At 34.6% G+C, this 25,036-nt stretch overlaps 1 protein-coding gene across 1 annotated transcript in view; it reads right to left on the reverse strand.

The window, feature by feature from the left end:
- The window catches only part of THSD7A (thrombospondin type 1 domain containing 7A), a 297,034-nt gene that overhangs the window by 226,169 nt on the left and 45,829 nt on the right, over window positions 1–25,036 (reverse strand). Inside the window, exon 3 of the mRNA XM_080578905.1 lies at window positions 17,637–17,749. The gene's annotated coding sequence lies outside the window, so the exon portion shown is untranslated. The remainder of the gene's footprint in view (window positions 1–17,636; window positions 17,750–25,036) is intronic.

Raw genomic sequence — 25,036 nt, forward strand, 5'->3', positions numbered from 1 at the left:
TTAGGTACATCAAAACTGTTGGTACAGTTACTACTTCTAAATTTTACCTGACTCTCGATTTTGACTAACTGCTCATCAATTCAGAATAACTGCTCGCCACCGCCTTTCAAATCTACCAGATTATCCAGGCATCACAGCATTCTCAGTCCTGTAAATATTTGCCACACTGTATAGCCTCTGTTTTAGTGATTAACAATCCATAAAGAGATTTTAAGCAAAGCTATCAGTTTAATCTAGTGGGGCTTTACATCCAGTACGCCATACTGAGTCAGACAGTTTCAGTGGTGAGGCAATGAAGCAGCTACAATATCTGAACTAAGGCAGTGAATTTTTAAAAACCCAGGGGAGTTACGGCCCCATTTACTCCATCTGTGATACACTATGGGAGGAAAAGCAGCAAGATTTACTCTGTATTTATCTACAAAACATGTTGTCGAAAGGCAATTTTCAGTACACAAATATCAGTATAATTTTTGGAATGCATATAAAACATCTGGAATACACTTATTTTCAGCAGAAACAATATTTACACATCCTGACAGAAAGTACTTTTAAAAATAGCATTTTTTCAGTCTGTGTAACATTTGAGACCAATGGTTTTCATTAGAGCTGACTGTACATTTCTTCTGTATTGGAGCCACAAAGGTGTGCCCTTTTATAAAGCAGCAGAGCAGTTCTGGCCACTCCAAGATAAGACCTCCAGGGCTGCAGCAACCATTCAGCCCAAGTTCAGGCTTGGCTATTCTAGGATTGCACTGGCTTCTGACACTGTTTCTGCATTCCTCCTTGCTTTTACACTATCACTGGGTTGAACATATAGGGTGGTTGCACCCAGATTTAGGAAGCAGGGCTTTACACTACTCTCCAGCCATGAACAACTTTTTGCCATACCATTGGGGCAGTGAAGGGTTATATGACCCCAGCAGCAATCTGACCCATAGAAGATAGAGAAAAGATAGATAGACCCCAAGAAGATAGAGAAAAAATTACTAAAATGACGGCTGAAATAATCTGATTGTCGTAGAACACCTTAAAATTACCTCACAGTTTTGTTTATTCTTAGTTATTTTGAATAAATTGGGTGACATTTTTAGAGGACTACTTCATACATGTCATCACAGGCTTTTAAAATTTACTGAATTGTTTTAAGACCTGTAAAGTACTCTGAGGATCAAGACAATGTTCAGTTATTAGAGAGATTAGTCTGAATACACATCAGATATTTTCTCTCTGAGATACAGCTCTCAGCAGACTGATGTTTGGACTGACTTTTAAACCTGCAAGTTCATTGATGACCAGCAGCTATAAGCTATGCAAATCAACAGCTAGCTTGCCCAAAATGCTTTTTTTTTTTCTTTTGGTGGAGTTTGTGTTTTTAACCCTTTCTGTTGAAGGAAAAAAAAAAAAAAGTTGACCAAAGTTTGACTTTTTTTCTTGTTTTTTAATATAAATTTAGAAATTTAAATTTGTTCAAATGCTGTTTTCTGACTGCAGATTTTTCTTCTCATGACTCAGACTTTCTGTCATTTAGTTCAGGTTCTTCAATGACCTCTTTTTTAATGGAAATATAAGAATTTTTCCGATACTCGTAAATGACTCTATCAGCTATTTCCAACAACAGAAACTTTGAGATATCTTTTACAAGACTAGGATCATTCACTAGCTTTTCTCTCAATACAGAGTAAATGAGAGCTCTTATGTTTAAAAAGTACTTTTGTATATTTTCAATGAATATTTTGAAGAGCAGAAAACATACACCCCTGCACTTGAACTCTGCTAGTACTTACAACTCTGGGACAAGCTTGCTGGGGACCAACCCATGCACCAACAGTAAGCTTAACTTGCCATTTCTACAGGAGTAACTGAATTTTCAAAACAGGACTTAAGAATTTTCTTTTATTAATTATTATTATTCTATATCTTCCTATACAAATTCAATAGTTATTAAGAGATATTTCACTCTGAAATCTGATACAACTTTAGGAATAACAGGAAAAATGTATGGAAACGGGTAAGGTTTAGTCCAGCTGAAGTGCTCACTGTCTAAAGAACTTCCGTGTATTTCTGTTTTCCTTGCTGGAAACATACACTTAGATTTGACTCAATTCTCTAATTTTATAGAGACAGACATTTCCATTGATGATAGCACTCTATTTCTAAGAACTTAGCACTGTAAGTTAAACATTCAAACTCTCACATCTCCTCTTTAATCGTACTTATGAAGGAGAGCTCAGGTATAAAGGTGAGTAGAGACAGGAGAAATATGGGAACTGAAGATCATCAACACACTAAAATCTGTTATCATTTCAATTAAAAGTGTATCTAGTGTCACTTGGATGACCCAATACCTATATCCACATGAAACAAAATCAAAAATATTTCCCAAGCACAGGAAGTAGTTAAATATCTGGGTTTGTTTGGGTGTTTGATTTTTTGTTTGGTTTTGGTTTATCAGAGGTTTCTTGCATGAAACTTCATGAAAAAAATTGGTGGTTTGCACCAGTCAGTGTTTCTCCTCAGTATCCATGATATTGCATTAGACTATAGTTTAGCTTTACCTAGGATAGCCAAGTACTTTACAGACACCTTGTTTGCAAACCCAAGTCCTCTAATTATTCTACACCTTAACAAACACCTCAAGAATGCTGACCATGCACAAATAAGCAATTTTAGTAATCTTTCAGTCTTTAGTAATTTGAATCTATGGGTTACAATTTAAGAAATTTATATGCAAGAAGATTCTATTGTCTTCAATGTAATAATAAAAAGCTGGGAATAAATTCAAATTCACTGTTGTGAAATCTCCTAATCAAGATCACTAGTGATATTTTTGTCAAGTGTTTGTTATACAAAATGTGAGAGTTCTAAGCTATCAATGACTGCAAAAGCATGGCTCTTTTGACTGCTTACAACTCTTACTAACTCATTAGAATTAGAGGTAACTTTAAGTTACAACTCAGCTCTATAACCTATAAACAGTTCCATCAATAAATAAGAGCACATATAAATTAGAATGGAATTACATAAATCTATTATTTTACCAAGAGTTTTTGTTTGTTTGTTTGTTTTAGTTTACTGTGTCAGAAAAAGAAAAGTGAGATTACTCAAATATAGCATTATGTTACTGCAAAATATTCTTGGAGAGTTCTCACACTTCTATCACATTGTTATCTTAATATCTTTAATTTCATTATCAAGAGTGCTAGGCAGGCATGAAAGTGAATGGAATACATATCCTAATCATGAAAGACAGAATGATGCTTCAAATTACTGATAAAAAGTAAAAAATAATATATCACCAGACAATTTATTGTAAGAGCTACTGGGGAAAAAAAAAATTTAAATCAAACTCCACAAAAATAGCTCTTGCTAGTGATGGAACATGTATTTGTAGCTCTGGCTTCTATGATTCAATCATAGAAAATATAGAGATGTGCAATAACTGTATGCAGAACACATATTAAAAGGAAGCGTTTGCCATCTAAAAATCAGAAGTGCACATAATTAATTTACGGTCCACGTAAACAATATACTGAAAATGAGGAAGATTTAATTTCACTACAAACATCCATAGACATGTTTCTTTTCAAGATTCAGCTACCATACTGTTCATGTGATCTCGTTTTGTGCAGGAAAACAGGCAAAAAAAGGATGCATCTAATTTTTGAAATACAGTAAGAAGCGAAAAAGTATTAGCAAAAGAAGTGAAATAAGAGAACTCATGCTTAAATTGAATATATATATATATGCATATAGTAGGCTTGGAAGCCAAAAAAAAATAGGTGTATGAGAGATGAGTTTACAGACTAATTTTGTGTAATATCTTTCCCTATAGTTGGAGAAAAAAAATAATATATATATATATGTTGCATTTCTTAATTATTCCCCTGAAAACTATATAAATGCATGTTTTTTACATGTAAGCTTCTCAGAGAGGCTAGTTGGCAGATACTGAAGCCAAGGCTAATCACTAGGAAACAAGAAGAAATATTATCTGAAATTAGATCCTTCTAAAAAGAGTCCTGAGAAGTGGCATTCTCAAATGCTGCTAATTTATGAAGATAAATAAAAGCTCAAACCTGTGAAAAATTACTGCTGGCCTGTCCTTCACAGTGTAGCTGCCTTACTTCAAAAAACTGGCAGAAATAAATAAATAAATAAATAAATAAATAAATAAATAAATAAATAAATAAATAAAAGAAGCAGCTTGCAAAAATAACTTAAAGCATGCTACAGATGTAACATGAAGATGCTGCTTCAGATTAAACAAGATTCCACAGAAATCTTTTTGTTAACACTTCCCTGAGTTTTTCAGTTAAAAGTTTTGAGTTAAATCCTTGCAAAAAATATTCTCCACCTCCAAGGGGCCTTCATCACGATTTTCTTAATTCATTAACAATTCCAGCTATTTGCAAAAGCTTTGTTATTTTATGCATATTTAACAACTTTACACGTGTACGAATATGTATTTTGCTTAAAATCACAACTTTCAGATCACGATTCAGGGGGAACAGCAGCACAGCAAGAAGCTGAACTCTCAGGTCACTGAAAGAATGCATGCGATGACTTTTGGGACACGTGGCAATGTCTAAGGGTGACAGGGCATATGATACCACCAGACAGCACGTTTTGGTGAACACCTGATGCTGGCACTGCACCAGGAGCAGATCTCAACAGCAAGACAGAATATTCCCAGTGGTGAAAGAAAGCAGCTGCAGGCATTTCCCTCAGCCAGGCCGAACATCCCCCGTCTCAGCTGGGTGCATGAAACACTTGGCAGCTCTGGTTGCACAACCATAACACATCGTCCCTTTCAAACTTCCTGACGCAGATAGGATTAAACTTCATGCCAAAGTACATGACATGATACATTACTTTTAATGGCAAGATGACAATTCATTTGTAGTGGGAGATTAAATGCATTTAATGGTGCAATAATTCAGCATGCAAATCTAGTCTCAAATCATGGCCTGTGCATGTAAGTCTCAGGCACCCAGCATTCCTGCAAGTTATGGAATAAGCATTTGGATTTGTAAATTCCAACACAAACTGTATAAAACTGGGACCAAAATAATTAGGAAACCACATTATACTGTTTAATTAATATATATACATTATATATATATATTATATATATATATATGTTTCCCTCCTGATGACTGTTCTGAATACAAACATGAACTGATTCCATAACTAGGAGTGCTATCACTGCTAGTTGGTTTTGGAAACAGAATTTCCACGGACTTTCCATGGATCTGGTAACACTAAAAAAAAAACATACCATGAGAGAACACTGGAAAAGTTTCCCTTACTCTCTGACACAATACCAAAAACATATCTAAAATCTTAAAACAATTATTACATCTCATAAAATAAAGTAGTTCAGGGTGTTAAAATGCCTTCTTTAAAGATAGCAGAGGTAAAACAACTGATCCAATGAGTGCCCGATCACTTGGGGTTTACATTCTTTTATTCTATCTATTCAGCAAAAGAGTAGATAAGAACATTATCCTTGAATTCTACAGTCCTTTGTTTTGCTGCCTGGTATGGAAGCTTGAGAGTTACTGGTGCCCAGAAGATATTAAAAAGGACTTTTCATGGGTGGAATCATCATGCATTAAGACAAACACTCACAGCCCTAACCAGTCACTCAATGTTATGTCTTTTACTTTTAATGAATAAGTTAAACTAACTGTTAGCTGCTTCAGTTGTACATTTTGAACTGCACCTAAAACTACCTACTTGCTCCACAAAATTAGAAAGGACACAAGCACTTCAACACTTTGATGTGACTGTAATGAAGAAAAAAAATCATTCCAATACTAAATGAGAACACCATTGGAAGACTTTCCTTCATTTGTTTTTTACGATTTATCTTAAATTCAGACTGTTTGTCAACTAAAATTTTTAAAGAGATAGAGAACCCTACTGTCCATTTGATGCAAAAAAACCCAACACTTCTGGCAGCTACCAGAATCCCATTGCTTATTTTCAGTAAGTCGCTTAAGATCTATTATTACAATGTAGAGTTTTTTAGAATGTATCGCGCTTATGGCATTAACACTACAAACCATACAAAAGATTTCAATACTTTGATTTTTTAAAAGGATAAATTCAACAAATGTCAATGCCCAAATTATTCTAAAAGTTAAAAGGCAAACAAAAATGCTTTTTTTTTTTTTTTTTTTCAAAAGTTAGTAGTTTATCGAGGAAATTTCAACAAGTGTAAAAAGAAAGTCTCAGTTATTCTGGGTATGTTGGCAATGATTTAAAAATATAAATTTTATAAAAATATTTGGTTTCTAAAAATATTTATTCATACTTCCTGTAAAATTATTTTTCTAAAGTCCATAAATAAGTCTCAATATTTGTGCAGAAAGGTATGTGAACAAATACAGAAAGCAAACTTGAGTAAAGCATTGAGCTTTCTTGATGGGAGACTGTTTAGGAAAATGGAACAGAATCATTAATCAGTACTTTTCTCCTCTAGCTCCAAAATACCAGTTAAGGGTTAGAGCTATTTATGAGAGCTGGGGGTCACTACCCAAGCCTGCATTTATTATATGCAGGATAGGCTACAGCTGGAGAAAACTACTTGGCTTTTGTTAGAAAGAAATCTTTCATGCACATATCTGTTCAATCGTATCTGCACAGAACGTTCTGAAACAAAGGAAAAGTTACACAAGCCAGTCTGACCTGCAATTTGGGAGTTCCGAGATAAACAGCACTTTTCAGCATAAATCAGTCAACTATACAATGCATATGAATTTTTTCCTCCATTAATGAAGTGCTTGAACTTTCATGTTACTATGCTGGGAAGAATGGATATAATTTTCTCGCAACTGTTTCAGAAAGTACATTCATTTTGATGGAAATGTGCAATATTTTACTGCCTGCAGGAGTTCTATGGTACATATCTTGAAAAGGATTCATCATTCCCCATTGTTGGTATCTACATTTCCAGTATACTTCATTATAGTTAATAAAGATCTTGTCAGTAAGATGGGTACAATTTATCTTGCCTGGACGAACGTAAAACCTGTCAGAAGAATCCAGTCCTAAAGTATCAAAACATTTTTTGTCTATAGAAGACAGAACCCACTCAACTACAGATACCTGTATCAGATTAAGCCCATATTCTCTGGCTTTCAGATTTGGAGTATTATGTCCTTTCCTTCTACAAAAATTAAATAAATAAAAATGAAATTTATTTATATGCTAATTAAGGTTCTTTAACACTTCAATTCAAAAACCACTCTACTCCCAGTTCTTAATGTTTCTCACAAGCTTCCTTTTCAGCCAGTCATCTGTCTGGACTGGGAAATGTTTACAAACCTTTGACCATAAACATGCAAGTTTCCAACATCTTGAACCTTTTCCATGCTTACAGTTTGAAATACAAATATAGACAGCTTGGTAGGCCAAGAACAGAAGAGACTGTACAACCTGTTAAGAGAAACAGAACTCTACCGAAACAGCTTGTTTGCTATCCATCCTTCTATCCGTGGTAGCACAGCTACCTTCAAATATGAGTTAGAACAAATAAAATGGAAATAGGTCCAGGCTCTACTACTCCCTCTCCATGCTGCTGTGATCCAGCAGCCCTGCAGCCCTGTAAATGTGGGTGCCACAACCAAGCAAACATGCTCTGAAGCCAGGCTGAAACTCAGATTCGAGAACTGGGGGCTTGGCTACATATGTATGTATGCATCCATCATGGCAGCAATTTTAACTATTTTAACTGAAGTCTCTACTGATGTACCTTAGGTTCTATCTGATAGCCTAAGTGTATACTGCAAGATATTTGTCATTGATGGACCACTCATGGCAATCAAATCTGATTTATAACTTTTATGAAAAAAAAAAAAAAAGAAAAAAAATACATCACTGTATCAGAAGACAATAGTAATATTTAAATAAATAAAAATCAAACACCCCAAATTGACAAAATGACAGAACTGGAACTTCAACGTTGCTTTCTTTTTTTCCCTACACAGCATCTGAATCATAGAATCATAGAATCATTAAGTTTGGAAGAGACCTTCAAGATCATCTTGTCCGACTACCACCCTACTACCAATCTCACCCACTAACACTTGTCCCTATCTCTGACTACATGCAAGATATCAGTCCCCCTGGATTTTCACAGGTTACTGGGGTTCAAAGTTCCAGAAGAGTTTGCTGGGTTATTTCAAAACCTTAAAACTCACTGAAGAAGTATTTCCAAATCATTAACTATGATCCATTCTCTAGTGCGCACCTTTCAGAAATACATGTACTTTAACAGAACGTTTTTTGCCGCCAATATTCATTTTATCTTCTGAAGTGATTTATGCATCTTACACCTTGCAATAATAAGATTGTTGTTGATGAAATAAGCGGATTTTTTGGAAAGGTTCCTCAAGCATTGTTAATATGACCTTTTCTACATCTCCTGCTCTTCTGCACCCTTTTAAGCTCTCAACATCAATCACCAAGAATTGTTCCAGTATCGATTTCACAGATTAAAGAACACAGCTCTCAGCCTTTCTACTAAAAGCTGACTTCTAGTCTTTCCTGCACTATTTCACAGCCAGAGACTGAACTAATCTTGATCAGACTGAGAGCTCATTTGTCTGCTCTGATTCCCTAAGTCTGCTCTAGAGTCAGTGCTTTCACCAGTCAAGAATACAGGATCTTTCTGAAAACATGGTCTGCACTTCTTGTTCCTAGATTCATCATTTTGACTTTGGTTATATCAAATCATACACTGTCTACATAAAATCCGTATTTCCAGCCAGTGCAGATTATTCCTGGGGCTACTCTGTTCTGCCACTCTAAAAAAATGTTATCAACTGCAAGTTTCATGGGCATTGATTTTGAAACTTAGTGGCAGGCTACTGAGTAAAACAAAAAATATTTGTGTTTGCTAAAGCAGGATTTTTTCAAGAGAAACTCCACAATACAGTAACATTCCCAGGTATTTCTTTTTGAAGTGTGACCAATAATAGCTTTTTGATCCATTTAATGGATTTTTCTTCACACATGCTAATGTGGACTGCTAAACTTAGAATTTCACAGGGGACTTCATCAAGTGTCTGATCAAAGCCTTACTCATTATACTCATCTTTATCACGTCTTTGTGAATCATTACTAATAGAACTGAAATACCTTTCAGTCTTTTATGAGAGCAGTTTTTATACATCAGCAATTTTTTTGTAACAGATTTTCAAAACAAGTTTAGTTCCAGCCATGAAGAACCACTGAGCCAAACTCCAGAAGAGAAACACAGAGGAAAATAAGTTAACCTATCAAAATTGTCACATGGGGGCAGTGAACTGCGTCACTTAAGATTCATTTAACATCTTAACTAGTAATTAGTTTGTAAAGGAGGAACCAGTTTGATAAATAAGGTTAGGCAAGCAAAAAATACTTCCAAACTAAAAGATCTGTGCAAGAAATACAGAAATACCTGAGATACTATAAGGAATTTATTGACAGAAGAAGAATCTTTTTTAAAAGAAATGAAGACTATGTTTCTTTGATCATGAATGTGAATGAACAGCAAAATCAAAAAAAAAAAAAAAACAAACATAAAATTCTGCTTTAGGTAGGGAAGTAACGCACCTGAAAAGTAACAGAGCGAGAAATGCATCGGCACTATAAAAAAATAAGCAAGCAATAACAAGCAAGCAAACAACAACTATCAATCATTTGAACCCTCCCACCAACTCCAGTCTCCAAATGAAAAAGAAAACCCAAACCCTATTTTTCCAAAATGCCTACGTTTCTTATTGAATGACAAAATAAAATGACTGAGGGTTCCATAAAAATAAAAAGATGGCTTTTGGAATGTTTCTTTAATGTGTTTACAATGCTTTGCAATTAAAAAATTAGCCTTAAACATACAGTTTATGGGAGTAATGCTTGTGCTTGATATTATTTAATAATTTCCACTGAAAGACCGTATCTTAATTGGTTATTATTCTTTCAGTTTTAACTAATTCAATCTATCTATTCCACAATCAAAAACATCACTTGGTGTGACTCTTTGGGTGATGATTTTGGGGTTATTTTGCCTGGATATTACATTTTTGGAGTAGTGAACTAACAAGACATTAGCTCTGGAAAAGAGAAAAATAAAATAAACAACTGACAAATTCACTAAAAAAGGACTACACTGATATTCTTTCAAGCTAGAACAGCATGAAGTTAAGCAAGTAGAGAGTGTCTAGCACCAGAGAGACACCTCTTGACCTACTCAAAATAAGAAAAGAATGTTCAGAAATACAATAAAGGTTTAAAAATCACAAGTCACACAACTCCCAGCAGAGAGAGTAATTGGAGAGCACTGATCAAAGATTTCTTTACACCAATCATGCGTTACCCTGTCTGTCAGATTAATTAGGCAGGTGCCATCCTGCCAGCATGAGCAGCATTGCTACCACAGCCAAGCATAGACATTCCTGGCAATTGCTGCTCTCACTACAAGGTGCACCTGGAGCAGCTGCCTCCATGTTCCCAACACTGCCTCCAAAAGGGCACATGATGGCAACGAGGGGAAATAAATTGTTATAAAACACTGTTATGTAAAGAATTGGAAAAGAAAAACTTAAAATAAAATAATAATAATAAAGGAAAGAAAGACAAAAAAAAAAAGATAGGATTGAGAATTCGGAGGAGGAGAAAGACTGTGCATACCAGCATTGGTAGTTCAGGACTGCAACTGCCAAATCGTACCTAAAACAATGTGGTAAGATAAAGTGTCATATACCCTCAGGGCACACCTTCCAAAACTTTCAGCACCACAATCTACTAAAATAAGATTACATAGTGTTTAAACTATGTTTAAAATTCTGTACAGTATTTCCAAACTTTTATTTAATTCACTTGAAACATGCATGAAATTGTGCTCTCATAGACATTTCTCTCAATAGCAAAACCCACTTATGCTCCATTCTTTAAAATGTAGGAAATCATCTGTCAAATATATATGGAATTCTTTATCAGCATTTATAGCCTTATCACTATGGTTATAATACTATTACACTTGAATTTTGTACTTTGTTACTAAATGAAAACAATTCTAGAAAGCAGCCCAAATATTATACCTTTGGAAAATTCTGAGAAGCTGTCCTAGAGCATTGCACATTAGTTTTAAAAAAGAACAATAATGTCCAGTTTCAAAAGCTTGCAGTTCTGGAAAGTAAATTTTTTAATTAACTAGTCTCAGATTTCTGGGTATTTTAAACATGCAGTTTTGAGTTTTCCCCCTAAACAATACCATCAATGCACTATGTCCTTGGCTTCTGCGCTCAGCTACATTCAGATATACTCTGCACAAAGCTGTACAGAGATGTACATAATCTGAAGACAAAGCAACTTTTCTGAAAGCTGCATCTGTATAATGGTCTTCCTGATAATGCAGCTGCCAGACAGGATTTCTGTACATTGTTTTTTAAATATATAGGGAAGATGGTTTAATAATGGGGAAAAATATTAAATTCTCTTATGCATGTAAAATGAACAGAAAGAATCAATAATATGTAGAATTAAGGAAGGGCCATTCTTTCCCCATTCAGTTTTAGAAAAGAACCATTTGAGAAGTGGTATGCGATATCTTTCCATCCTTAGGAGATAATTCCACAGTTTTGGAATGGCTTGAATATGTTTTACATTTAGCAAGTATTCATTACATAACTTTTATTCACTGTCTTTAATTATCCTATTAAGCACATTAGTATTTGCATTTGCACTTATAGCAGCTGCGCTAGAGCTGCAGGGCAAAAATATATAAAACCAGGAAGAAAAATTAATAAAACATTGTCTTTTCCATTTAATAAGTTCACTTCCTTTTTAATGGAAACATTTGTATTAGTAGATATTATTTCAGCATTGTAAGGTAATAAATCACATAAACCGTGTATTATTAAAGCTGACTGAACTGCCAGGAAGAAGTATCATCACTCACTAACGGCATAACTTGCCTTTAAGCTTTTCTCATTTTACTTTATTTCTGAGGAGTCACTTTGTAATGGAAAATATTATTCAAAACATAGAAAGTGCTGCAAATCAGAAGTCATTCTTGATCTAAACTTTTGACTTAGGAAAGAAGTTATGAATTTACTTTACCATGCTTTACATTAACTAATCCAGTTAAAATAAATATTTCAACTAATTAATTAAAAAGTCTGTGAGAATGTAACACATTCTTAGAAACAACTTCTGACTTGCTTTATTTTTCAGCAGCCTTGATACTTTACAATATATCCATCATAAAACAGGAAAAATAGTTCAGCCACCTATTATGTCAGCATGAGACCATGCTCTCTAAGTAACATGCATACAATAAAGAGTAAGAAACAGAGTAATGAGAAGCACCAATTTATTCACCATTAGCCATCCTCACTGAAAAGGCAATTCCAAATTGCTGGTTGCTGCACCACTAGCACCAGCTGTGTGGAAGCTTCTGTCCCTGCGGAGCAGGCTGTCATGTATCAAAAAACTGAAATCTTAAATGTACAGATGAAGAAAGTGAAAGGAGAACAATTTTGATTTTCCTTGTTCCCAAAGTCCTATTTTTATAACAGTAATAATAATGTCCTATTTATAAATAAATTATCTGGGAATATCTCGTTATAATTCCTTCTGGTATCTGACAGTAACAACCCTATTCCAGGCTTTCTGTCAGCCTCATTAAGACCTTTCTCCTTTTAGTGAAAATCATTCCCATTGAGATCTTTTTGAACCATCTCTAACTGTGGAGCTAAGCTAAGCCAATTATTATAAAACAGAAAAATCACTCTTTTAGAAGCATCAGAAGCATATTGCAGCTTGGACTAATGGGCTGTACAGGTTTTGGTGCCAAATTTCAGGTATTAGCTACCATTTTACAGGACTTACCCTAAAAGTTCCCCTCCTACTCAAAGTAGGCCATGTATACAGGGAAAGTTCTTACGTGTTTAAAGAGTGGCATATGATTAGCATACATATCACAATATCTGTACACATTTAATAATACTTTGAGTTTTCTGTGTGACCTTTTTATGTCACCACACTAAATGCCTAAGAAACATCCTTTGAAGCTTTTGGAACAGCTTCCTAAAACAACTTTTACTACCATCCCCCTTTTCCTGAGCTGTTTAATTGCATTGCTTGTGAAGGATTTTGAGGACGAAGGAAATGTGACTCAGCTCAGTGTATTCCCTCCCCCCAAGAAAATACACACGGAGTAAAGATTCAGTGGAGCTCCATAACACAGACATGTCACACCAATAAAAAGAAAATGAAATTATCACACAGCTTTTTTAAGTCTTAATCTGACTTGTCATTTTATTTCAATAACTGAATTAGCAATATCAAAGAGTTTGGACACAGCTGTCAATTCCTCCCAGCTGGTGGAGAAATATTTCTTCCTTTCTTTCTAAAAATTAAACATTTCATTCCCATAAACAGACACGTGCCAGTGGTTAACTAGGGAACATTTTGCAAGAAGAACTAAAATTTGTCACCAACACAACGGGCAAATATTGACATTTTTACGAGCACAGCCATACCACAATTTAATTTCAGGTTGTACAGCTCTTGAAGGCCAGCAGCTGCCACCCCGAGAAGCTCAGAAACCCAACACTTACTGCCAATCCCAATTTTCTGATACTTATTCAGACTGGCAAGGAACATTCCTCCTACATCTCTTTCAAATATTTGACAGCTTGGCCATCCATTAAATGCATCTCATCGAGATGTCACTGTATCACTATATAATTCTTCCTCCCAGCTAGTGAAAAATAATACGATGTGTAGGAAGCTGGGAGGGCTCCCAGTTTCCACGGTGCTGGCTTGCAGGTCCAGAAGCCTGACAGGCAGGAGTAAAGCAGTAGTAAAAGCCAGCAGGGCGAAGGCACAGGACCGATGGGAGAAGGCCAGTAACAGATTACACTGATTAACAGATACTCTTCTTCACTGAGAACCTGGAGAGCAGTGTTAGCTGCTTGGCATGTAACAAATAGAGATCTGAAGTGAAAATGATGTAGCCAGTTGCCAAAAGTCATGCCACTCCATTCTGGGCAAGGGCAACACCAACTGCCATAGGCTCACAGGGAATAAATAAGGCAAACTGGGAAAAAAGCAAAATAAAGAAATTCAACAACAAATCCCCCAAATCCCATTTCCTCTCCTCTCCTTTCCCAGAACTCCTACAAACTTTAAGTAAAACTAACCCAGATAGCTATGGCAGCTGTGTACGTGTAATTCTGTAATGCCATCTTCCTGAACTGAAAAATCGAGCCAAAACCACTGCAGTGGCTACACACCCACACCCACACACACATACACACACACACATGTACATAACAGGACATTTCATTAAATGCAGTTAAAGAGGACAAAAGACAGAGCAGGCCGCCCCTCTAGAAAACCTCTCCTGCCCAAAGATGGGAGATGGGGGAGGAGGTGGTAGGGGTTAATTACTAACTGGAACCCAAATACTTTATTTTTGGCAATTCACAATGTAATCTGTTTAAGTGACAAAATTTTAACTAAGCACTGACACATTCTGTATTAACAGAAATACCCAGCTATTATGTCAGTCATTTTTAAACTTTTGTATGGGTGGTCTGAAAAAATATTTCTTTTCCTTCGACTTACACACCACTACCCAGAAGATAAAAACGACAATAAAAATTCAGTGTCAAAGACCAAATATTTAATATAACCACATTTGAACATTTTAATAAATGTGGTACTGTTCATACTCTATTCAAGACATTGCGCTCTGCAACACAAGGGAAAAAATTGAATTTTTTATATTACAGGAAAACTGTATGTGCTACAATCACTGTAAAACAGGTCCAATTTACTTTATCAAAACAAGGTCACCTTCAGTAAACACTGCTTCATCTTTTCAGGGATAAGACTGTAGGTCAGTTTGGAAGTGGTGCAAGATACCCATGGCACGCTACACCAGCCCTCTCTCACTGCACTGTCTTCACTCTGAGGTATTAGTAGAAGACAGAGAATCAGTAAATAATCTAGAACTTCATCTTGTTAGCCAAAACTGGTTTCCATTCTGAGATTTTTTAAATTTGCATTTACACTTGCCAAATGTTCAGATGATGTTTTCAAGTTCCATATGTCCATCAAGCTGACATAAATATGAAGCTTTAGATGAAACAGTTCAGCTGATTATACTGAAGAAAAATTCATTGCTTTTGTGATTTGACACACACTCCGAATGCTCAGATTTGTAACCTTACTGTCATTTCATACCTATATCCAAGAAATTTACCTAGCATGTGTACATTTTAATTAGATAAAGCAAAATGAATAGTTGGAGAACTTAGGAGGAAATATTTTCTAACTAACAGCAACAGAAACCAAACAAACCATTCTCATATCTGGTAAAATTTTGGCTTTATACTTCATACGCTGTTACACTACCAGAGACTGTGTAATATAGCAACACTTCTAATTCAACATAGTTCTTTCAACACATTTATCACTTTATTTTCTCTATTAGTATGGAATAATCAAAATATCTTTGAACATTAATTACTCCTGTCAGGTTAAGCATCAGGTTTAGTAGCAATAGCAATGATAAGCTCATTTTGTACTCTCCTGTCCTACTGTGAGGAAGTTAAACCTTTTTAAATATTTATTTTTTACTACTCAACAGGTCAAAATAAATTATTGCTCTTAGCATTAAAGATTTCTGGAATAAAGGGGAGAAACAGCCATAACTCTTTTGCTTAAATCACTAATGACATTAAGGAAAATTTATTAGAATGCTTGTTAGAATACACAATGCAGAGTTCAGTATTTCAAAATGTAAACACTCACATGAGCTTGATCTCAGAGAATAATGTTTCTGTTAAAAAAGCTAAACTTTTAATATTAAATTAAAATATATGTGCTCCACTGTACTATTATCTTGAAGTGAAATGGAAAAGCAGAAGTAGACACAACCTTGTGTCCTTTACCAGTCCATGACTGAATTAGGAAGTCTCATCACAGATGGTAAAGAATATGAAATACATGGAAGGTCCTCTGGGTTTGCTGTTCACCTGTCTCTTTTCAGCACCACCAAACTCTCATTTCCTCAATTAATACCTGCCAGAATCTGTAAACTGACATCCCTCTACAGTTACTATTATTTAGTTCGACCTTGCTATCGTGAACAAGAATGTGTAATTATGATAATGAACCAATTATTTTTATACAATATAGCAATCAAAAAGACTACCACTCCCTCCCTTTTCTCATGATACTTGAACATTCTGGCTTCATTTCATCTTCCATTGCTCACATGCCGTCATTATCATTAACATTTTATTTGGAGTTTTTATTGCTTATTTACAAAATAAAAAATAATAATGGAAAAAAAAGAGGTTTTAGAATATTCATAACAGTATAGAGAAGGACTGATTTATGTAGGAAAATAAACAAATATCTTAGTGCTTGGAATAATTTACAGGTTTTACTGGTATAAATTTTGAATGATAACACATCTGTCTGTTAGGAAAACCAACTGTCAATAACGCAACAACTACACTATCATATGCATTGCATGTTTTTTACACTTGCATAATAACAGTTTTAAGGATGTTTGATAGGATTTTTTTTAGTAGTTTGCAGACAATTCTGCCATATCTGCCTTCCAAGGGACTTTTTGTGCCATCATTTTTATAATTTTCATAGGATTTTGTCCAATAATTCTTATATGAAACCCAATAAACTTGGAATAATTTTAACTGCTTATAACCCTCTGATTATGAAAATAAAGTGTCCAAGTTATCGTGAGGCTGGATCTGTCATGTACGGTGGAAAACAAAATAAATTAAACTGAGCGCATAAAAGTGACTTGAACTGGTTTTTGCTTACTGAAACATCAGTCATTAAAAAGGGTTACCTTAGGAAGACTACTGACTCTGTTAAAACACTGGCTCCACAAAAAAACTCTTGGCTTTGCCCTGAAAGACCATAAAGTGGCAAAAAATCGTGCTATTTTAGAGAAAGGAATTTTTCATCTCCTGATCAGAAATGAATCTTTCCAACCTTGGTCATTGTATGATTTATGCTCAAACTACATATACACGTAAGTTGCTAAAGGAAAGAACAACATTCTTCTGCTGCCATGATTACTTTTTTAGTCAAAGATAAATTTCTCTGAGACAGATTCACTTATGACGAACTATGCAGACTCACAATCAATTTTTGACTTGAGACAACCTAAATGCACAACAGCCAGTTAGCTATTATTGTCTAGGGAACAGTCTTCTTTACTCAGGCATATTTATAACTGGAACAAAAATAGAAACCTAAAACTCTCAACATTTAGACAAACTTAAGACTTTTTTTTGACATTTTTAGACATTTTTGTCTAAATTTAGACAAAATTTAGACAAACTGCAGTTTACTGTTATCCTCTTCAGAATCCTGTCAGCTTTCTTAGTATACCTGTAAGGCTACCTTATGTAGAATACTGTAACTCTATTTGTAAATTGTGTTAAGAAAAAATAACTGCTACTGATTTAAAAAAAAAAAAACTTTTAAATTTTCTGTAGGAAGTATCCAAAACTTGTTACGAGAGAGACCATCTAGTATCCTACATGGAATTCCTCCAGGTCTAAAAATTTGTAAATAAAAGAAGCTAAACATACCTTTCTGCCACAGGATTCATTCTCTGCTGCCAAGGAACCTCACAAATGACATGATTCCACTATAGCCAAAACATTTGGACAGGCAACCTCTTTGCAGTGAATTTAGAAGAAAGCTGTAAATAAGCAGATAAAAGGTCAAAAGGTAAAAATTAAACAAATTGCCCATAGAGGTTCCTCTGATGATTCACTAAGGAGAGGGATGGTGTGTTGTGATGATCTAAACTACATACAGCAGATAGTAAATTCAGTATTAATATATACAAGAACAGATAACTAAGTTTATTTTAATGGCTCTCCCTGCATTTCCAAGCTTACTTTGCCACACATGACCCTGGATGCTTTCTAATTTCCCTGAATAGCCCAATGTTCAATTCTGCATAGCTTTAACATGTCTGGAAGGTCATTCCACACATTTTTTGCGTGTGTGAAAGACTGCTGCCGGGCATCTGTTTTGAACTTTTTTCCTCCCTTTATTCCATTTATGCCATCTGATCACATTACTTATATCCATCTCAAAGTTCTAATTTAAGAGGACATTTCTCTGAATCATGACTTAGCCTTGCCCATATGTTTCCAGATGCATTGAAAGAGATTTTTATTTTCAGTCTGAAGCTATGTTAGCAAATAGAAAAGTTAAACAGTCTGTTACCTGTCAGCGATTACTACACCAAATGATTAAGATTAAATTTTACAGAGGCTTATTAAAATAAAGAAAAAGTCCAACCTGCAGACAAATGAACAGGGCCAGGCAACCAATTGATATAAATTTAATATACTAAGTATGGCGCATTGCCACCGAGTAATGAACAATACAGACTGAATGATTCTGTATTCAAACAATGACAATTCCAAGTTCCTTTGGCTACCAGAAATATCCCAGCTAAACAGAAAAAAAAAAAAAAAAGAGAGAGAGAGAAAGAAAAAGATCGTAACTATTAGTATTTCTCTTCTACTCCATTTGCTCTATGTTACTGGTGAGAACTAGTTGCATTTCTTTTGCCAGAGCTTAGGAACACCCTCAGCTTTATTGCTCATGTAACCTCTCTCTTCTCTCTTTCTCTCTGAACACAGAAGAGCAGAAAAAGTCAAAGTTAAAAAGATGGACGATGATGAGGACAACTTTTTCCTTAGTTGCACCCATCTTTGCTATATTACGAAAACGCAAGCTTTCGCCTCCAGGGTTAGGATTATACCTAATCTAATTTGAGATCTTCTATTTTACTTTGTGCTGTTAAAAAAATAAAAATAAAAAAAATCTGTGTCAGAAAACTTACGTTTAGTCAAAACTTTTTGTTATTAAGTTTTAACATAATCTAGATCTTACTATACAAATCAATCCTCTCCACATATAAGATTTAACACTGTCATTTTATTCTGACTTCTGTAAAAGAACTGCAGTAACAAGATGCAACTGTCCTTTCCTTTGCATCCTCATAATTCTTTTTTTTTTTTCTTTCTTTAAACTATTGAAGAACCATTTGTTCATCTGGTTCATTATACTTACCCATTGAATGACAATAAAACACACAGGAAATGTGTGTTTTATCTTAATGAAAATTAACCTCAGAGTAGTCTTACTGATATTTTTAGATAAAGGTCACTTAAATATTGCAAATGATTTTTCCACCAAATTGACAACGTCCTCCTCTCACCCACATTATAATAAAATGCCCACAAGCCCTTACCATATAAAACAGTTTTCACTAGAGGATGGATTGCCTATTCTTGACATTTCAAAATTAGTGAGTTTACGTCTAAGGATTCAGTAACAGTTCACATTATTCAGTAACTGTTTATGGCTTTATTTATTTGATAAGTGTGAAATAAATATCAACAACTAAAAATTCAGACTCCCCTCCTTCAGACTCAGTCCCCTCCTAAGGTCAAAGCAGAAATGGTTTAGACTTTAGCCATAAGGTTAATAAATTCTATCAAGACTCACGAGAGTATTATTTAAAGAAAATTATCCCTTACAAAAGCAGAAAGACTCACATTCCTGTGACTCATAAATGTAACCCTCATGTCTTACGTAACTCCAAAGACTTAATGCACCCAACAGTTGATGTAGATGTTCTTCCCAACCACTCACCCAATAACTAAACTTTAAATTTTCAAAAAGATAATGTAGTTCTGAATCTTCCACTAATAAACAGTGGTGTCACAAATAGAATTCAGAAGAAACACATATTCAGTAAAAGGCTGACATTTGGTGCCATTTACAAAAGAATCTGCAACAGATTGCAGAAGCAAACATACAGACACCTGAAATTAATTGCCAAGATCACAAATCCCTCAAGTTGCAAACAGAAACCTGAATATTAGAATAATATCTCAGTTTCCTATTCTAATGCACAGAAGATCATGAGATAAAACCAATGTTTAACAAAGGTACTTTGACTACAGATGATTCCCTGACCAGTGTAGTCATTACGTTACTTCATTAAATCACAACACTTGTACCAATAATACTGTGAATGGTGCATTTTTATATTCTATATTTTCCGTGTAGATCCCTTAAATAGACTTAGATTATAATATCTAGAATTTTCACCTTCTGTTCAGTAACATACTGGATCAGGTAGTTTATTTACAGACATCTAGGCCCTCTTGACAGAAATTGTAGTTTTCTAACATACATGTGACCAGATGTGCGCACACATTTTTGATAATACATTTTTTCCTTTTCCTCTTTTGGGCATAACAGTATTAGAAACGTGTTCATTAATAATAATGAATAATGGCATTGGAAGGATTTCTTCAGATTTATTTATACAATCTGTGGCTTCTTGGACCCAAGTAGGCTTTTGTACAAACATTACTGATACCATATCTAAGCATCTTTAAGTGATGCTGAAATGAAAAATAGTCTAAATTTTTTAAACCATTACCAAATATTCTTTGTAGAGATAACTGTTCATCTTAACAGAGATAAAATGACAGGGAGCAGGGCAGAAGGGTAGGAAGTTAGGTGAATGAGTAAAAGGTAATATTAAGGTGAACACCATGCTACAAGACCTGCGAGGTCCTGATACAATGCTAGTGGAAGCAAACTTGAAAGAAATGAGATTTTGTCTGTGCATGTTCTGTGTTCTTTGCACAGTAGGGAGATTCTATTTCTAGCCTACATACTGATATTATTTCACTCTTGCCACTCCATAAAGAATTTCCATTTCTATCAGTTACAGCACACTGTACCCTTTGCCTACTTGTTTAAAGAAAATGAATAAAGTACTTTCCCATATGAAAATGAGATCTGCTACCTTTTATTATTATTATTATTTGGAACAGGCAGAAGGGCAAACACTGAGGGACACCAGTGTGAAAATTTACTAACATCACCATCCCAATTACTTGAAGGGCCAACAAAGATAAGTGAAAAAGGCAATCATCTGCCTCAGCATTTACTGAGAGCATTTTAATGAAACTTTCCTTTTTCTCTGTTTGCTATACTTACACAGAATGAAGATATGAAATATTTCAATACCTTTTCATGTCCTCACATCATTACAATTCCAGGTGACTATCTAGTCTGCTTTGTATCCAATTTTGATGCCAATGGCTCCAGGAAAGAGCAAAAACACTCCTGTGGGACTTTAACTAATGATTCTTTCACATTTTACTACAGGGATTGACACAAATGGAAAAATAAAACAAAACAAAACAAAACAAAACAAAATAAAAATAAAATGAAATAAAATAAAAAGATATTGGAGATTTTCCTCCATAAAATAACACTCATTGCTTTGTGATTTGAACATAATTTGGAATGTATCAAGAACTTTGACCATAATTTATATGTGCCAACTATATGTTAATTTATTCTAATGACATTAAAATAATCTCCCATTTTGTTGCTATCATATGACTAAATGTATAAAAAGCAATTCATTTCTACTAGATTTTATTTCAAACTACTTATAAAAGGATCTTACATGATTAAATTTCAAAATAATATTCCACAAGGAGAAAAGATCAAAACAAGCTCTTCTACAGACCATGAAAAACAGTCACTTGAACTCACTAAAAATTAGTTTTCAAATATAAAATGTTGTGTTCTCAATAATAGCTAAAACAAATTTGTTTTAAATCGTGTAATAGTAAAAATAGTAAATGGGGCACCATAACATAATTTATATTTGGATCTCATTTCCTTGTAGATTCAAGTGATTGAACAGATTAACGTGACCTACAATTATTTTTATGTTACTTGATATTTTAATATCTAACTAAATAGATAATGAAGGGTTAAATGTTGACATGTGGCTGAACTGAGCATTAATTAGCTAAGTACATGCATACACACAAATACAGCTTAATGAAGCATTCTCCTAACAATACTGTGATCATAACAAGAGCACTCTCTCTTTGTTATCATAGACCTACGGTAGACTGCTGCAAATTTTAACCTCAAATGACATTTAAAAGTTAATAACACATTACAATTGTGGCCATTTCACGGAAGTCCTGGTAGTCTTTGCTGTTCAATTCATGTTTGGTCCTGATAGCACTTTAAAACCAAAACAAGTTGCTGCAAATCACCCCTAAGATGAGCATGTATTTCAATGAGCCCTCCATATCATGCACAAAAAAAAAAAATCATTGTCACTTTTCTTGTTCTTTGATTGACATCTGTGTGTATAGGGTTTAACGGTTTTTCTATGCAGAAGTGAAAGTATAAAACCTATGTAAACCTGGAAAACATATGCTCATTAAGTGGTAAACTAAAATATTCCAATCCATTATGCTCTGGAAACTGAGAGTAGGCTTTTTAAACAATGTACAGGGATTTAACTACAGAATTCATTAAAATTAATTCAAGTCATACAGCTAAAATTTACTGCCATTGAAAAAGTTATCTTTAAAACAAATCCAATAAAATTTAAGTACAAGCTGTGGTGCCTGAATATTTTAAATATTCGCTGGACATAAAAATTGTTGTGAGGCTACAGCATAAAGCTGAAGGGCAAACACAGAGCTTTATAATGTGTGTGTCCAGTAATCGTGGTAATACATTATTATGTAAGTTATAAATGTCTAATTACTGGTGTTCTTTTATTTCATTTATTTTGACCACTTAAACTGTCTCTAAAGTGCCTATCTACATTTGCATTTTAATGAATAATATTTGATATTTATTCAGCACATTCTATTCGCATCTCAGAGTTTCATTTAGAGATTAGTATTTCTTATTACCTAAAACAAACTATTCATAGATATTCAAGATCTGGGAATTACTAGTGAGTGAGCAAGACACTGTGGGTAGCATTATAATTTGGCCAAGCTGTTGGCCTCAGTTTTAGCTGTTGTGTTGCCGTTACTGTCAGTGGGACACCTGGTCTTTCGGAAGTTACATTGCAGTTCCAGGAAGATGAAAAATTAAAAACACTGCTCACTGAGATGCCTAAAGGAAGATTTCAATTTATGCCATTTTTGTCCAAATAAGGTCTGTAAATCACCCAGGAGAAATGAGTAGTAATCACTGTTTCCCCGCAGTAATACTTATTGAAAAGAAAACATTGATCAAAAATGAAAAATATAATTTTACCCAGATACTATAAGCTCATGCAAGTTTATGAATCAGACTGTCAGGTATATATCATTCATAATTGTGCAAATCCAATGAAGATCAGCAAAAAGATGTAGCATTAATTCCAGAAAGTGCTTCCACCTGGGTTAGTTTATTTGATTTCTGGTTTAGACAGTTATAATTTGGTAGGCATTCCAGTGATTTCCTGGGTTTGCCTGGCTCTTTTTTTAGAGTAAAATTAATAAAAAGCAAACTTTACTGCCACAGTAAATATGATTACAAAGTTTGCAGCTTTGAATATTCACAATATAGAGAAACAAATTCACACAAGCACAGAACTGATGTTTGGATTTCATATTCATGCCTGGTTCTCTGGCAGACCAGGTTTAAATGTCAAGCTTCTGTGAAGAGACATCCCTTCCCCTGAACACAAACACACTGAAATTAATCTTCTCACCCATGCATTTTTCTCAGAAAATTCATATTCCAGCATCTTAGGAAGTACATTTCTTAGTACTTTTCCAAAGTATTTTTTGTTCTTTGCTTATATACTTCACTATTTCCTAGGATAATGTCAAACCTAATCTAAAACAAGCACTTTTGCAATGGGCCACCCTAAATCTAAAAGCTGTCTCGTGAAGGCTGCACACTGCACTGAATCTATCTTCAGATTAATCTCTTCTCATACACAAAATCTAAAACCAGACATTATGTGGTAGACGTTTCAACTAGTCTCCTAGGCAATGCAGCTTAAGGATGAAGTAAAGTAAATCAATCTCCAAGTAGACATCCAGAATAAATAAAACACATCCTGAAGTGCTTTTTTGTCCTCTCTGGCTATAACTGGATCTTACAGTGCCTAACTCAGCCACACGCACCTACACCATAGACAGTGAAAACATCTCTCTCCCTATGAAAGATAGTAACAAACATTGTAAACCTTGATAGAAGTAACACAATATTTACAAACACATTTTGTGAAGACATTCTGCCTTAAGAACGCTGCAGGCAGAGGAAAGTACCCTAAAGACTAGAGCCAAAAATGTAATCAAATCAAGATAAGACATTACAAATATTTTTAAGAAACTTGGGAAAGATGAGGAAGGATATTACTATATGATATCCAACAGTATCATCTCTGGGAACAAGGATCATCCAAAAAGAAAGCTAGGATCAAGCCATGTCATCCCTGGTAAGAGAAAATAATGTTCTCAAACAGCCTGCTCTAGATATTTCCTTTAGAGATGCAAACAGAAAAGTGCAGTGCTCAAAAGATTTCAGGTCACACTGACCAAACTCAAAAGCTATATAAGACATTGGAGCTGATAAGGAGATCCACTAAGTATGCTACTAAAGTATGCTATTAAAACAACTTCTAATTTAAAATATATCTCTGTAACTTTGCTCTTTTATTATAAACCTAGGTTTTTAACTAAACATGTTTTTTTACCCAAATATCTTGATGACTCGGATGCATCATTCCATCAGACAAAGTGCGACTCAGGAAAGGATCATCGACATCCACTACCCAAGAGCTGGTGCTGAGCTCCTGCAAGCCTGCCTGGCAATCCACTCTACTATAGCAAAGTTAAACAAGAAGAGTTATTGTGCTGTGGCTAACTCGATAAGTTTAAGCCTGTTACATTTTGGCAAGAAGCATCATAACAGTGAAGGGAGCCTAACTCACAGGTCCATTTTTCACCTGCTTAAAGCTTTTTTGTTGTTGTCTGCAACCCGTATATTTTGCTGGAACCTTCTTTCTTACCTTTCTTGCAGTTTTCCAAACTCAACAGTTAGTCCAATGCAGAGGCTGAAAATTGAGGAGGTACTGACTTAAAAATATTCACAATGTTTAAGACAGAGGTTACAACGC

The sequence above is a fragment of the Anser brachyrhynchus genome, assembly GCF_964034855.1.
Source record: "Anser brachyrhynchus genome assembly, chromosome: 2".
Classification (NCBI taxonomy): Eukaryota; Metazoa; Chordata; class Aves; order Anseriformes; family Anatidae; genus Anser; species Anser brachyrhynchus.